This window comes from Silene latifolia, chromosome 9 (genome assembly GCF_048544455.1).
Source record: "Silene latifolia isolate original U9 population chromosome 9, ASM4854445v1, whole genome shotgun sequence".
NCBI lineage: Eukaryota > Viridiplantae > Streptophyta > Magnoliopsida > Caryophyllales > Caryophyllaceae > Silene > Silene latifolia.
The window spans coordinates 53,748,493-53,764,368 of record NC_133534.1 but is presented as its reverse complement, the minus strand read 5'-3'; the positions used below and the strand labels follow the sequence as shown (position 1 = coordinate 53,764,368).

At 43.6% G+C, this 15,876-nt stretch overlaps 1 non-coding gene across 1 annotated transcript; it reads left to right on the top strand.

Moving 5' to 3' along the window:
• The first annotated feature begins 5,931 nt into the window (after nucleotides 1-5,931).
• On the top strand, nucleotides 5,932-6,038 carry LOC141603283 (small nucleolar RNA R71). Its single transcript, XR_012525170.1, has one exon. It is a non-coding gene; the product is annotated as a small nucleolar RNA R71 (small nucleolar RNA).
• The last annotated feature ends 9,838 nt before the right edge of the window (nucleotides 6,039-15,876 follow it).

Here is a 15,876-nt window from a genome sequence, read left to right as displayed (position 1 = left end):
TGCCAAGATTTTTAAACAAAGCTTTAACATTTTTCTCTATTCCAATATTGTTTAAAGATGCTTGGTTAATGAATTTCGTTGGTTCCATACCTTTGCCTCTCAACATAACCCAATTGTTATATTGAGCTAATGAATTGAAGATCACATTTGGATATTCCGGGTCATGCCATTGTGGGACCTCCTCCATTTGGACATCCGTCGCTGCATTGGAAGGCTCCGCCTCACCTCTCCTTCTCCTAGAAGCACCTTGTGAAGGAGCTTTTCTTGGTGCCATATTTCTGAAATTTTAAGACAAAATTCATCTTAAGGCAAACCAATATTCATCCTAATAGGCATAATAGTATGAATTAGTGAACTAATCACACTACAAACATGTAATAATCATTCTACAACCAATTCCTAGTACCATAAATCACAAAATCGAATTCCCCCCAATTGATTTAGGGTTTGCATAATCCAATTAATTGATTGCAATAGATGAATTTAAAGAGAAAAGAGAAGAGATCTTACCAAGATGATGTTAATGGATGAATAAAGCTTGCAAATCAATGAAGAACTTGAAGTTTCCTTGTGATTTTAGGTAGAGAAATGAAGAAAAAGATGGAGAATAGGAAGAAGGAGTACCGTCGGGTTTGATGAGTTATGATAGAATCTTTCATTTTTTTTACATACCCGCAATTAGCAAAAAGGAGCTACAGGACCACAACCCCGATCGGGGCCACCAACCCCGATCGGGGTTGACTGCTTTTCCGCGTTGACTTGTTCCCATGCGAAGTTGAATTGTTTTCTTAGTTTTTTCGAAAACCACGTCCCCGAACGGGGTTTTTGCATGGGGTTACGTGTCAAGTGCACTCCAAATTCTCCTTTCTTCATTTTCACCTAGAAATCACAAAAGAAAAATCGTTGAGTTGAGTATTTTATTACTAATCTACGAAAAACAATTAAATTGCAGAAAATTAAAAATGAAAATAAACAAAAGCGATAAAAAGCTTGGGTTGCCTCCCAAGAAGCGCTGGTTTAACGTCCCGCACGACGAAAAAGCTTGTGTCGGTTTAAGCTTTCTTTGGTAGAGGTTAAACGGTCATTTCCTCTATCACACCAACGATCACATTCTTATGGTAGAGCTTCAAACGATGACCATTTGCCTTGAATTTTTCGCCCTTGGTGGTCATCACTTCAACAAAACCGAACTTGTTGACATTTGTGACGGTATATGGACCGGTCCACCGTGATCGTAACTTTCCCGGCAATAGCTTGTATCGGGAATTGAATAGCAAGACCTTATCACCAATTTGAAATTCTTTGTTTAAGATCTTCTTATCATGCTATCTCTTTGTTCTCTCCTTGTAGAGACGGGAGCTCTCATAAGCTTGCAAGCGGAATTCATCGAGTTCATTGAGTTGCAACAACCGCTTCTCTCCACTTAACTTCGGGTCCATGTTAAGCTCCTTAATTGCCCAAAAAGCCTTTTGTTCCATCTCAACGGGAAGATGGCACGCCTTTCCATAGACCAACCTATATGGTGAAGTACCAATAGGTGTCTTAAACGCGGTACGGTAGGCCCACAAGGTATCATCGAGCTTCATACTCCAATCCTTTCATGATTTGGCAACAACTTTCTCAAGTATGGACTTGATCTCACGGTTGGAAACCTCTACTTGGCCACTAGTTTGTGGATGATAAGCCAAGCCTCTTCTATGATAGACTCCATATTTTTCCAACAAAGCATCAAGTTGTTTCTCACTGAAGTGAGTACCACGATCACTAATGATTGCTCTTGGAACACCGAACCTCGGGAATATGATCTTCTTGAACAATTTAATCACGTTGCGAGCATCATTGGTAGGAGTAGCAATTGCCTCTACCCATTTAGAGACATAATCAACGATAACCAAAATATACCGATTCCCTTTTGAGGAAGGAAACGGTCCTTGATAATCTATGCCCCAAACATCGAACACCTCTACTTCCAAGATTCCATTGAGAGGCATCTCGTGTCTTCTTGATATGGAACCCGTCCTTTGCCAAGCATCACAAGCCATCACGAAATTTTTGGCATCTTGGAACATAGTTGGCCAATAGAAGCCGGATTGCAACACCTTTGCAACGGTGTTGGATGGTCCATGATGACCACCATAAGGAGAAGAATGGCATCCTTATAGCACCCCCTTCACATCCCATTGTGGGATACATCTCCGGAATAGCCCATCGGAGTAATGTTTGAACAAATGTGGATCATCCCATAGGAAGAACTTGGCATCATGTAAGAACTTCTTCCTTTGTTGATATGAAAGGTTGGGTGGCAATTCTCTTCCAACTAGGTAGTTGGCTATGTCGGCATACCAAGGAATATTGGCTTCCAACATCATTAGAACATCGTCGACGAAGGAATCATCAATAGGTAACTCAATACCTCCATCTTTGAACTTCAAACGGGATAAGTGATCGGCAACAACATTTTCGGCCCCCTTCTTGTCTTTAATCTCAAGATCAAATTCTTGCAAAAGCAAGATCCATCTTATCAACCTTGGCTTAGCTTCTTGTTTGGCTAGGAGATGCTTCAATGCGGCATGATCGGTATGAACAATGACTTTGGAACCAATCAAGTAAGAGCGGAATTTGTCTAAGGCATAGACAATGGCAAGTAGCTCTTTCTCCGTCGTGGCATAATTGATTTGAGCCGCATATAAGGTTTTGCTAGCGTATTAGATAGCATGGAGAACCTTGTCCTTTCTTTGTCCTAGCACGGCACCTACCGCATAGTCACTTGCATCACACATGAGCTCGAATGGCAAGTTCCAATCCGGTGATTGGATGATAGGTGCGGAAATCAAAGCCTTCTTGATCCTATTAAAAGACTCAAGACAATCGTTAGTAAACACATAGGGAGCATCTTTTAAAAGAAGCTCTGTAAGGGGTTTGGCAATCTTAGAAAAATCTTTAATAAAACGGCGGTAGAAACCCGCATGGCCTAAGAAACTCCTTACACTCTTCACATTTACCGGTGGGGGTAGTTGCTCAATAACTTGGACCTTAGCACGGTCCACTTCAATTCCTCTCTCCGAAACAATATGACCAAGCACCACTCCTTCATTCACCATGAAGTGGCACTTTTCCCAATTCAACACCAAATCAACTTCTTCACAACGCTTCAAAACTTTGGACAAGTTAGTCAAACAAGCATCAAAGGAAGAACCATATACACTAAAATCATCCATAAACACCTCCATGATAGACTCAATGTAGTCGGAAAAGATGCTTATCATGCAACGTTGGAAAGTGGCAGGGGCATTACAAAGACCAAAAGGCATTCTACGGTAGGCAAATGTACCATAGGGACATGTAAACGTGGTCTTCTCTTGGTCATCCGGGTGAATGGGTATTTGAAAGAACCCGGAATAGCCATCTAAGTAGCAAAAGTATTTGTGACATGCCAACCTTTCCAACATTTGGTCAATAAAAGGTAATGGGTAGTGGTCTTTCTTGGTGGCTAGATTTAGCCTCCTATAGTCAATGCACATTCTCCAACCCGTCACAATTCTAGTTGGAATTAACTCATTTTTATCATTTTTGACTACGGTGGTTCCTCCTTTCTTAGGAACCACTTGGACCGGACTCACCCATTTAGAATCGGAAATCGCATAGATAATTCCCGCATCTAACAATTTAAACACTTCTTTTTTGACCACTTCTTGCATGTTAGGATTTAGTCGTCTTTGACCTTTGACACATGGTTTATGATCTTCCTCAAGATTGATTCGGTGAATGCAAAATTCGGGACTTATGCCTTTTAAATCGTCAAGTTTGTAACCAATGGCTTTCTTGTGAGACCTCAAGACATGAAGCAATTTAGCCAATTGACTCTCATCTAATTTAGCACTAACGATTACCGGACACATCCCCTCATTATCAAGAAAAGCATACCTCAAATTGGAAGGAAGGGGCTTAAGCTCGGGTTTTTGTACCTCAACATCTTGGGGTGTAGCAACCAAGCCTATAAAGTGTGAGCTCTCCTCCAATGATAGCTCCTCTCCATCCAATTCTTGCTCCAAAGCATTAATCTCCTCATTTCCAATGTCATCGTCACCTGCAAATGATTCTAAAAGCAAGAGTGCCTCCAAGGGATCTTTAGACAAAGATCGAGGTGTAGAGTCTTCTATAACAATGTCAACAACATCCAAAATGGCAATAGAATAACAAGACTCTTCTATCATAGGACTCTTCATAGCACTATTCAAGTTATATGTGACCTTATCGTCAGCCACTTCCAATGTAATTTTACCATTCTTGACATTAATCAACGCACCCGCGGTGCGTAAAAATGGTCTTCCTAAAATGATTGGGATTTGGGCAACTTCGGCCATGTCAAGAACAATAAAATCAACCGGAATGAAAAACTTACCAACCTTAACGGGAACATCCTCCAAAACTCCCAAAGGGCGTTTTATAGAACGGTCCGCCATTTGCAATGTGACACTAGTGCATTTTAAGACTCCCATATTAAGCTTAGCACAAATAGAGTAAGGTATTACACTCACACTAGCACCTAAATCGCATAAAGCTTTATCAATTTGGTAGGTGCCAATTGTGCATGGAATAGAAAAGCTACCAGGATCTTTTAACTTAGGAGGGGACTTGTTTTGCAAAAGAGCACTCACCTCGGCGGTGAGAGCTATTGTTTCAACCTCATCAAAAGTCCTCTTCTTAGTTAAAATGTATTTCATGAACTTAGTGTAAGATGTAATTTGAGTGATTAATTCGGTAAAAGGAACGGTTACCTGTAGATTCTTCACAACTTCCATGAATTTACCGAATTGGGAATTCTTTTGATGCTTTGCCAATCTATGAGGAAATGACACTTTGACTTTTTCCGGAATCTTTGCTTCAACATCTTTCTTTGGAGGAACATCCTCCACTTCCTTTACTTTCTCAACAACAACAAGTGGGTCATCCACTTTCTTGGGAATTTCTTTAATTTCCTTATCATTTGGACAGACCTCCAACTCAACAAGTACCTCCTCATCATCTTTGGGCATGGATGGCCCATCATATTTCGTACCACTTCTTAAGGAGATAGCATTAAGGGTAGCATGTGGTTGCTCACCTTGAGGGGGTAGTTGACCCGATTTCCTTGAGGAGCTAGATGAGGCCAATTGAGCCATTTGTTGCTCCAATATTTTGATTGTGGCATTTTGAGCTTGCTCATTCTTTTGGATTTGAGTCAAAAATTCATTTTGAATACGGATTATCAAGCCCTCAAGCTTACCTCCCTCTTGGTTATTTTGTTGGGCATTTTGTTGTGGAGGTTGAGTTTGTTGGAAATTGTTTTGTGGGGGCCTTTGTTGATTTTGACACCCCGGTGGAGGGATATATTTTTGTTGTTGAGGGACATAGGCATTTTGTTGTGGTGGGGGTTGTGGTTGAGGATTTAGCACATTGTTGCTTCTATAAGACATATTCGGGTGAAATCTTGAATTTGGGTTATATGTGTTTGAAAATGTACCCGGTGGATAAGCATTTTGTGCATTTTGTCTTAAAGCTAAAAAGGCATTTACCTCTTCAATGGGAGCTTGGCAATGAGCGGCATAGTGACCCGCACCTCCGCAACCTTCACACACAACGATTTGGCTCGTTGAAGACGTGGCATTGACTTGTTTAATGGAATCTCTAGCATCCCTTTCCGCCAATTGTTGTTGGAGCAGAGCAATTTGAGCTAGCAAAACAGAGTTGTTAGAGGATTCTTCTTTACCTTTAGGTGGCACAACTCGGTAATTGACATATTGGGCATCATGGACCGCCATAGATTCGATCATGGCATGAGCAAGGTCGGTGTCAATTTGATCAAACCGCCCATTGTTGGCGGAATCAAGAATCCTTCGGGACTCGGCACAACATCCATTATAGAATGTTATTGCTAGAAACCAATCATCTAGCCCATGATGTGGGCATTGCCTTTGAAGCTCTTTGTACCTCTCCCAAGCCTCATATAAGCTCTCAAGAGCTTGTTGACGGAATCCGGTGATTTGGCTCCTCAAATTTTGAGTTTTCTCCGGTGGAAAAAACTTTTGATAGAAAGCAAGGGCCAAAGTCTCCCAATTGGTGATTCCCATGGCAGTTCGGTCAAGGCTATTGATCCAAAGCTTGGCCTTGTCCTTCAATGAGAAAGGGAAAAGTATTTCCCTTATTTGGGCTTGGGTGACGCCCGTTTGACGGATCATGGAGCAATAGTCACAAAAGTTTTGCACATGCAAATTGGGATCCTCCAAAGGACTTCCTCCAAATTGCTTCCTCTCCACAAGGCTAATGAAAGCTAGTTTGATCTCGAAGTCCGGCGCGGTGATTTGAGTTGTTGTTATTCCGGCCGGAAGCATGGCCGCGGTGGGCTTTGAGTGACCGAAAAGTTTCACCATCTTTTTGGTAGTAGATGGTGATGGTGGTGGAGATGATGAACTTGAAACCCCCTCCTCTTCAAGGGCTTCTAGATCGTCTAAGTAAGACTTTCTAGAACTTTCAACTTGTACGGGAGAAGTGACTTCTTTCACTTCCCTCCAAAAACGTCGTCTTCTCCTAAATGTTTTCTCGGGATCGGAATCCGGTGAAAGCAATTCTACACTACGAGAGGACCTAGGCATAAGACAACAATTTCTAGAGAAGTGATGAGTAAAGGTCTCAAGGAACAAGTGTTCCCCAAGACAAAGGAAAACAAGATAAAAATCGACAATTCAAAAAGCAATAAAACCGTTTTCCCGGCAACGGCGCCAAAATTTGATAGGTTTATCGCGTACCTATGCAAAGATAAATTCCCTAGACACAAATTAATGTAGTAATAGTGGTCGAACACAAGGAAACGGGAATTACGTCGTGAATTGCTATGGGTGGATTTTTATCAAGGTCGATTACGATTTGGGTTTGGTTTGTTTGGTTTGATGATTAATGAAAATTGCAATGTAAATAATATGATAAAAGATAGTCTAAAGGGTCCGGGTCACTCATGCAAAGGTAAACATATGAACATGATAAACTTGATACTAATAATCTTGTCAATTACTTAGGCTTAAAGATACCCACCTTACGGTATTAGTATCAACCATAGACCGGGTCCTAGAAAAACTCTCGTCCATGACTAGGTCGTCCTACCACACATGCTTAGTCTAATTCAATTCCGTGCCTCTCGAATTTAGAACGAATAAACAAGTTTTAATCTACGACTACGGCCGATAATCAAAGATTAAGCGTAACAAAGCAAACATGTGATGGAAGCAATAGATCAATATTATTATGAACTTTATTTAATCATATTTTATGTTTGATTTTGCATGGCTCCCCTAGCCTTTAGACTAGGAAATTTAGCTACTCATACTAAAATGTAAAATGCAAACTAATTTATAAGAAATATTGAACATGGTTATAAGAACTATATTAATTAGGTGATATGACATACGAAAAGAACGAAGCTAAAGTAAATATGAAATACTTGATTATAATAACTATGTGATAACTAAAGCAAAGATGTAAATTGTAAACTTGTAATAAGAAATACCTTATAAAGGAGGACTTGTATGGAAGAACAACCAACTAATAACCAAAATATTGAATAACAAATGCTTGAGAATCTCTTGAAATACAAAATGTTGAAAGATTAACTAAGGAATGCTTAAACAACTTAAACTTGAAATGAAAACTAATGAGAGAAAACTTATAATGCTTGAGGCTTATTGTAGTAAACTTGGACGTAAAATCAGATCTCCAAAACCTAGGAATACCTCTCCTATTTATAGGAGAGGAAGAGAAAACGTAAGAGTTGAATGAGCATGCAGCCCCGATCGGGGCTTGGCGGCCCCGATCGGGGTCGTGTGTTCCTCGATTAATTGCTTTAAATCCTCTCTTAATTCCTTGGAGAATCCTATGTGGGTGATTAAATGTGCGATTAATCACCCGGTTAATGCTTGCATTTGGTGATACGTGCCTAATGTACGGTCTTTTTGGCCTATTTCAGCACGTATTTCCATGCATTTATATACTGTTTTTATAGTATTTTGCCCCGAATTGGCTACTTTGGTGTATTTTGTCCTTTTTGTAGGGATAATCGCGAAAGAAGCGGAACCATGCTCTTTTCTGCCCTTTTGCATGCATTTAGAGGAGACGGGACCATCCCAGAGTGAGATGTTGCACTTAGAAGTGTCGTTGCACGCTTTACGAGGCATTTTGGTGAAGACGTGAGCTGAATTGAAGACCCAGGTGGTCTATCGAGCTGTTTGGTGGTCTATCGAGTGATTCCTAAGCTTCCCAAGACTCGATCGAGCTACTGCTTACTCGATCGAGTGATCCACACATGACCAGTCCTCGATCGAGTTCCCTGAAGGTCGATCGAGGAGTTTCCCCTGAGCTGATGGTCGATCGAGTAGTCTAATCTACTCGATCGAGAGACTTTTGACTTCGTGGGCTTAATCAGTCCGTGTTTTAGTGTTTCCGCATAAACACTTAGACTTTTCCTATTTAACCGAGGATTACTTGGTTAATTAGCATCTCTTTTTACTCTTAGACTATCTCTTTTACTATCATTTTTGATATTAGAAAAACCTACTGTTACTTTTACGTTGCTTTCACTTTGGGGATTATTGCACTCGGATTTCGTCGTTCTTTACGCCGGATTGCTTAGATTGTAATCTCCTCCTTCTCTTGATAATAATTAACCCTTTGTTGCCCTTAATTCTTGTTTTATGTTATCATTATTTCTCGCCCTAATTTCTGTTATTGCGCTTTATAATTATTATTTCGTTATGTCTTCTGCTGGAATATTATGTGCTGTTAGATCAGTTATGAATATGAGTAGCTAATTCCCCTTCATGTTGGGATTAGGGGATCTGCGGTAGAATAATGACGACGTAGTGAATGAATTAGACGAATTGATATAAGAGACTCTGTCACTATAGCAATATAACTGTAATCACCGACCTAGTTGAGTGCACGCTTCTATGTCACCTTTAACCTGGCTACAATTAATCCTGGATCGAAAGATTGGATTAAATAGGCCTGCTATAAACAGTAGACTGCCCTAATGAGGACGAAAGTTAAGTTAGTGGTATTTTAGGGTGGGAAGTGGACCGAAAGGACCTTCTAATATCCGTCTCGCATTGGTTCGTCTGAGTCATTTACTGCTAAGTTGTTGATTTGCCGTAGTGAACCGAATTCCCGACATGTCTCCCTCTTATTGATAGTTAATTCATGTTTCTTGCTTTACTGCTCTCTGCCTTATTTCTCTTCTTTTAACTCCGTAGTTTAGAACCAAAAATTCAATCAACCCCATTGTTACCATAGGATTAGAGATAGACAAATTGTAGTTGCATTACCTCCCGAGGATTCGATACTCACGCCTCTACTACATATTTAGTTGAGACCGTTAGGTTTTATTTTTGACAGTCAACGACAGGCGTGTCAAATTTTGGCGCCGTTGTTCTTGGGAGGCAATTGTTCCAATTACTAGCTGTTTTTATTTTTAATTCTTCTTTTTAGTTTAAGGAACATCGTTCCTTAGACTATTCTCATATCTTGCTTGTAGTTTCGTCTTATGCGCAGGTCGCAAGGTGGTCCACTGCTACCTTTTGATCCCGAGATTGAGAGATCCTGTCGCGCAAAGAGGAGACTATTTCGAGAGCAACAGGAAGAGGAAGAGCCCAGTTCTCGCGGCAATTTTTACGAGAACGAGCTTTTCGAAGACAACCCGCCGTCTTCTCCAGTTTCCGACTATTCACTTGAGTCTATCACTTTCCCAGAATTTCCAGAAATGGCTGAGGAAGCAACCATTGCTAGTCATTCCGAGCCCACAGCTGACAATCTTTATAAAGGGTTCGAACTGCCGGGAGATGCCAGAAAGTTCGAACCGAAGCCGTCTTATATCAGCATGGTAGAGAAAAACCAGTTCGGGGGAGCTGCGAAAGAAGATGCAGCTCAGCATATGGAAACTTTCATTGATTACTGCTGCTCCATACCTCCTCCCGCTGGTGTGACAGCTGATCAGATCAAAGAGACTATGTTCATTTTCTCACTCCGCGATGCTGCAAGGGAGTGGTACAGGGATTTGGACCGAGCTGCTCACGCCATTACGGATTGGAATTCGCTAGCTTTGGCGTTTTACAAAAAGTATTTCTCTGCTTCGAGAACCATAGCCATCAGAGCCCAGATAACCAGTTTCAAACAAGGGCCCGACGAGAATTTCCATGAGGCATGGCTTCGTTTTAAGAAACTAGTGCGAACCATACCGCACCACGGTTTCGAGAAATGGAGTCTATGTAACCATTTTTACAATGGTTTATATGATGATCAGAGAGCTATTCTAGATGCGGCAGCTAACGGTCGATTTTCTGACAATTTGGGGCCGACGAAAGGATGGAAAATCATTGACGATTTGGCCACTCACAGGGCCGAATACGGGAATTCGAGGGGAAACCAAAGGAGAGTCACGAGTCGTCTTCAGTGGCTGCATTAGAAGCCCTTACTGCTAGGTTCGATAAGTATGAGCTAGGGGGAGCTTTCAAGCCAGGGATGTACCAGGTTAATGCTATGACAGACGGTCCTTTCGTCTGTACGAGGTGCGGGGTAGAAGGACATGTCTCCGAATACTGTCCTACTCCTTATGAGCAATGTGCTGCCTTTCAACATTATAGGCAAAACAACAATCAGTACGAGCCGAATATCCACCCCAATTTGAGGTGGAGTAACCAGAGCAACGTACTCAATCCCACCGCTCCTCCGAATCAGCAGCAGCAGCCTTATATTCCGCCACATCAGAAGCAACAAGGCTATCAGAAGCCTCCGTCCTTTAACCCACCTAGCCACGGTTCATCTTCAAGTGGAGTGAGTGAAATGGGCGAGTTGAAGTCTATGATACAAGCCTTTACAAAGCAGCTTCATGCGAGTGATCAACAAAGAAGCACAAGTGATCAACAGAGAGACGCGACCATAAAGGCACTTGAGACACAAGTTGCCCAACTCGCCGCGAATCAATCCTCGAGAAAGCCGGGTCATTTACCGACTCAAAATGAGAAGAACCCAAATGAGACGGTACATTTGATAGAGTTGAGAAGCGGTCTCTCTTATGAGGGACCAGAAATGAAGAAATCAGACCTGGGAATAGCTGAAACTGTCGATGAACAGTGTTCTGGAAAGAAGAAAGGACCCACGACACAAGAGTTACTCGATCGACTGAAGTCTGGTGCTGAAACAGTTCGATCGAGTGGAATTTGTAAGGAAAGCCCTCGATCGAGTAGTCACTCTGCTCGATCGAGTGACCTGGAAGCTGAAGAAGGTCGATCGAGTGGTATTGTTGCTCGATCGACTGAGGTTGCTGAAGAAACAGCTCGATCGAGTGGACACATTGCTCGATCGAGTGATATTACTGACGGGAAGCTTATTCGAGAGCCTGCTAGTGCTCGTTTAAGCGATGAATTACCAGAAAGGCCTCGTTCGAGAGGTAAGAAGCGCCCAAAGGACACCGAACTTGCTCCGGAAGACACTTTGGAGGCGAGAAATAAGGGACTTGAGATTCCACCATTCTTGTTCCCTTCCCGAGGCGGCTGCAGAATACAGGATTAATCAACAATTTAGCAAATTTGTTGAACTCGTTGAAGAGTTTGGAAGTTTCGCACCGTTCATCGAATTGCTTATGAAGGTACCCTCTTATTTACGATTTATGAAAGATATTTTAGCACGTAAGAGGACCATAAATGATAATGAGACCGTAGCCTTGACTGAGATGGGGTCACCCTTATCTCAAAATAAGTTACCTCTGAAGCAATCAAACCCGGGTAGTTTTTCGATCCCTTGTCACATAGGAATGAATTTGATTGATAATGCGTTATGCGATTTAGGCGCTAGCGTAAGTGTTTTACCTTTGTCTCTAGCTAAGAGACTTGGTGTGACCAAGCTGAGTTGCACCAACATGACTGTCCAGATGGCCGACCGTAGTCTATCACGGCCACTAGGTGTAGCGGAAGACGTACCTGTTAGGATCGGGAAGTTCTTTATTCCCGTTGACTTTGTCGTCCTAGATATTCCCGAAGATGTGCATACCCCTATCATTTTAGGGAGACCATTTTTGTCCACTGCCCGTGCAGTGATAGACGTCGGGGGGAAGACTTTGACCTTCCAGGTAGGGGATGAGGAGTTGACTTTTCGTCAGTCCCAATTCCGGAGGGCTCCCATGCAAGCTCAGCCTTGCAATGCCCTTTCTTCTGTTGACCCTATTATTGACACTCCAGACGAAAGTTTGGAGAATATTGCTATTATTGCTAACCCTCCGCCTCAGATTGAGAGCAACAAGGAGGAAAATTCGTCTGTTGTCCTTACTGCAGGTACAGATGAAGGCAAGAAAGGAGCAGTCAAAGGACAGGGTGGAACCATTGTCAATCAAACTGGAGCCAAGAAGGCTAAGGAAGCTGACGCAGGGGCGAGAACAAAGACAGTTCGCACCTACGTAGATTGGAATTATATTCCTCCTCCTCTCAGAAATTCAAGCTCTTGGAAATCAAAGAGGACAACGATCGATCGCTGAAGTGACGTCCTCCATCGGAAAGCCCACGAAGGGGCTACTGAAAGCTAATGGGAATTAAACGGGGAAATGCCCCGTGTAACAAAGTGTAATAGACAAGTTTTGAATTTCCTTTGAATTGGTTTATTTATTACGTTTTTATTAGGACAATTAGATTAGACATTTTTTAGCGTAGATCGAGATCAGAGACTGCTTTTTCTTTGCGTATTTGGTATTTGGGATATGTTTGGAATTGTTTTACGCAGGTTTGGGGAAATGCACGCATTTCGAGGAAGAAACGGTAGAAATTCAAGGAAATATACACGAGGAAGTCCTCGATCGAGTATTTTTGTACTCGATCGAGTGAAAGATGGTTCGATCGAGTCTGCTGGTTACTCGATCGAGGAAGGCCACAATGAGAATGTACTCGATCGAGAGGTTGGTTACTCGATCGAGTAAGGAGACATCAACAAGTCCTCGATCGAGTGGCTTAAAACCACTCGATCGAGTGGATTGAACAGGGACCGAGGGAGTTTTCTATCTTAAACTCTTTAATTCCCTAATCTTATTTCATTTCATTTATAATTTCCCTCTAACTTCCTCCCCTAATTGCGATTGATTTTTCCCCAAATCCCCATCTCTTGCCCAAAAATCACCTAATCAAACACCTACATTCTCTTGCTAGTTAATTAATCTTCCATAACCCCTTAATTTCCCCCTCTTTTGTGCTCGTTTTTACGGTTTTCAAAGGGGATTAGGGTTTGCGGTTTTGTCGATCAATTTTCCGCCATTGTTGTCTGTTTTTGGAGTTTAATTACTTTTTGTAGGTCAATCATCATCAAGTAAGTATTTATATCACACTCCTTGCTATTTCTCTTGATTTAATTAGAATTGCTTTGAGGTGATTGATTTAGGGCTCGAAAATTCCATGCCTAGTCGACTTGTTTCGATTTTATTGTGTTTATTTGCCCTTGATTAGCTTGATGATGATCTATTAGCAATCCCTCGCTGTTTTTGCATGATCAATTCGAATTTTGCGCGATTTCCGCGACTAGGGTTTTTGTGAGTCGAAATTTCGACTGTCAGACGGTTGTTTTGCTTTGTAATTGCGGTTTTTGCCTACTTATTCTTTGTTAACCGTTGTCAACCGTTGTCAATCGCTTCCCGTCCCCTATCGCCATTACATGCTTTGAATCATTAGGAATCTCGCAACAGTAAATGGTTACTCTTGACTGCCGGAGTGCTACATGCCCCATTTTAGGTTTTTCATGATGTATTAGCCCCTTTGCAGTCAATGTTTTATCATATCATCACCATTTACATGCTGTGTTCGAAAATTATTGAGGAATTGTTGGTTTTGTATGCTGTGAGTCGATTGTTTCGACTGATAGGGCCTCACATTTGCTGTCACATGTTGGTTAGCGGGTTGTTTTAACCACGGTTAGCAGCATACTCTCTTATTCATGCTCTTTTGACACTTTGCAGGATGGACGCGAGCTCTCCTTCTTCTACTAGTACGTCCTCCAGCTCTTACGAGCGAGCAAGTGGCCCCTGCTCGCCGCCACTAGCTCTACCTTGGTCACCACCGCAAAGACTGCTTTTTACTTGTCTCACCGCTGCAGGGACAGGTTACTCCGCGGCTAGCACAAATGGAGCTCGGTTCGAGCTTCACAGGCCATCACCCTCACTCCTACCAGGCCTTTCTCTCTCGGATCGTGGACGGACACCCCGTTTCCAAAGAACCTGGTATCTTCACCGAGACTACACCAAAGCGGGCTAGCCAGCTAGCCCTCACTTCCACCCGCCCGAGGTCATTGTTACGGGAGAGGGCGCTCTCACACCTGTACCGAAGCTGCCCACGGTACGTTTCACTTCAGAGGCTCACCGGAACCGGTTAGTCGCTTTACTTCGTTGCCCCCTCTCCTCCACCCGTTTCCTTGCACGAGCTGACTTAGAGACCTTAGGCATCTATGAGGAGGTCTGTAGTTTATTGAACGGGACGGGTATGTCGGGTCTGATTACCATGCAGGAGGCTACTATTCGTACCCTCACTTACGAGTTTTTTAGCTCCTATTCCTTTGACACCGACACCTACCAGGCTGACCGCTCCAGTGCCTGCATTCACTTCAGACTCCGCAATGAGTCACATCACTGGACCTTGGCCGAGTTTGGGCAGGTTTTGGGACTAGTTAGTGATGGTCCCACTGCCCCACCTAGAGAGCCCCTTCACTACTGGGCTGCTCTCTCTCACACTCCCTTCCAGACACGGAAGGGAGCTCATGTGCATCTACCTGCGCCCCGTTACTACTTGCGTCTATTAGCAGAGACCATCTTTGGGCGCCCTGAGCCCAATAACGTTACCAACACTGAGCTAGCCATTCTCGCGGGGTACCTCAACATTGACTACGGTACCCCGTTTGTTCTGAACATTGCCTTTCTGGTAGCTCAGCATTGGAACGGTATTGGGACTCGGGTTAAGACCGCAGCTTGTTATGCGGCGGGCTGGTGACTAGGATTGCCCGCCACCTTTACCCCACTGAGCCAGGACTCAGTGTACCTGACGAGGTGGCTTACCTTGACCTGGATGCCATGGCTACCTTGACCTGGTTTCCCAGGGCAAAGGGGAGCGCGAGGACGTGGAAGATCTGTAGTTCCACGTCTGTTACCTTGCCGTGCTCTACCCTTCCCCCACTTTCGCCGCTCCCTACTGCTGATGAGGGAGCGAGGCCACCTCCACCTACCTACCACCTTACCTTCACCCCTCCCTCTTCTTCTACGAAGAAGAGGAAGCGTGAGGCCGGAGCATCTTCTAGCTCCCAGGCTCAGACTCAGGCCCAGGCTGGACCGACACCCACGCCTCAGCCTACACCTTCACTCACTCCACCCCAACTTGACCCTCCTTCTGGTTCGGCTTTTCCGGCCAATTTTGTTTGCCCTCCCGCTTTAGAGGCGCCCGCGGTCACAGACCAAGGGCGTCGTGATGCCTTGCCTCCGGAGTTGTGCAGGTACCTTACTGAGATGAGACGGGATATGGCTTTAGCCGTATTCCCTCTCTACGAGTTCCACATCCGGGCCCGGCGACCGATTCCAGAGGGGTGGCCGCATCCTTCCTTCTACCGATACCCAGCGGACGGGTACCCTCCACTATCCTCTGACTCAGATGAGGAGAAGGAGGAGACAGCGGTAGAACGAGAGGTGCGGTTACGGGCAGAGCAGGCGGCCGCGAGAGCTGCCAGAGAGGATGCGAGTGACCCTCCGTTCGTACCCGGTCCGGACGATCAGCCTGGAGATGATGACTGAGTCTCGCCCTTGTTCGTTGCTGGTTTGGGGAGACGGGTTTGTTGAGTCAG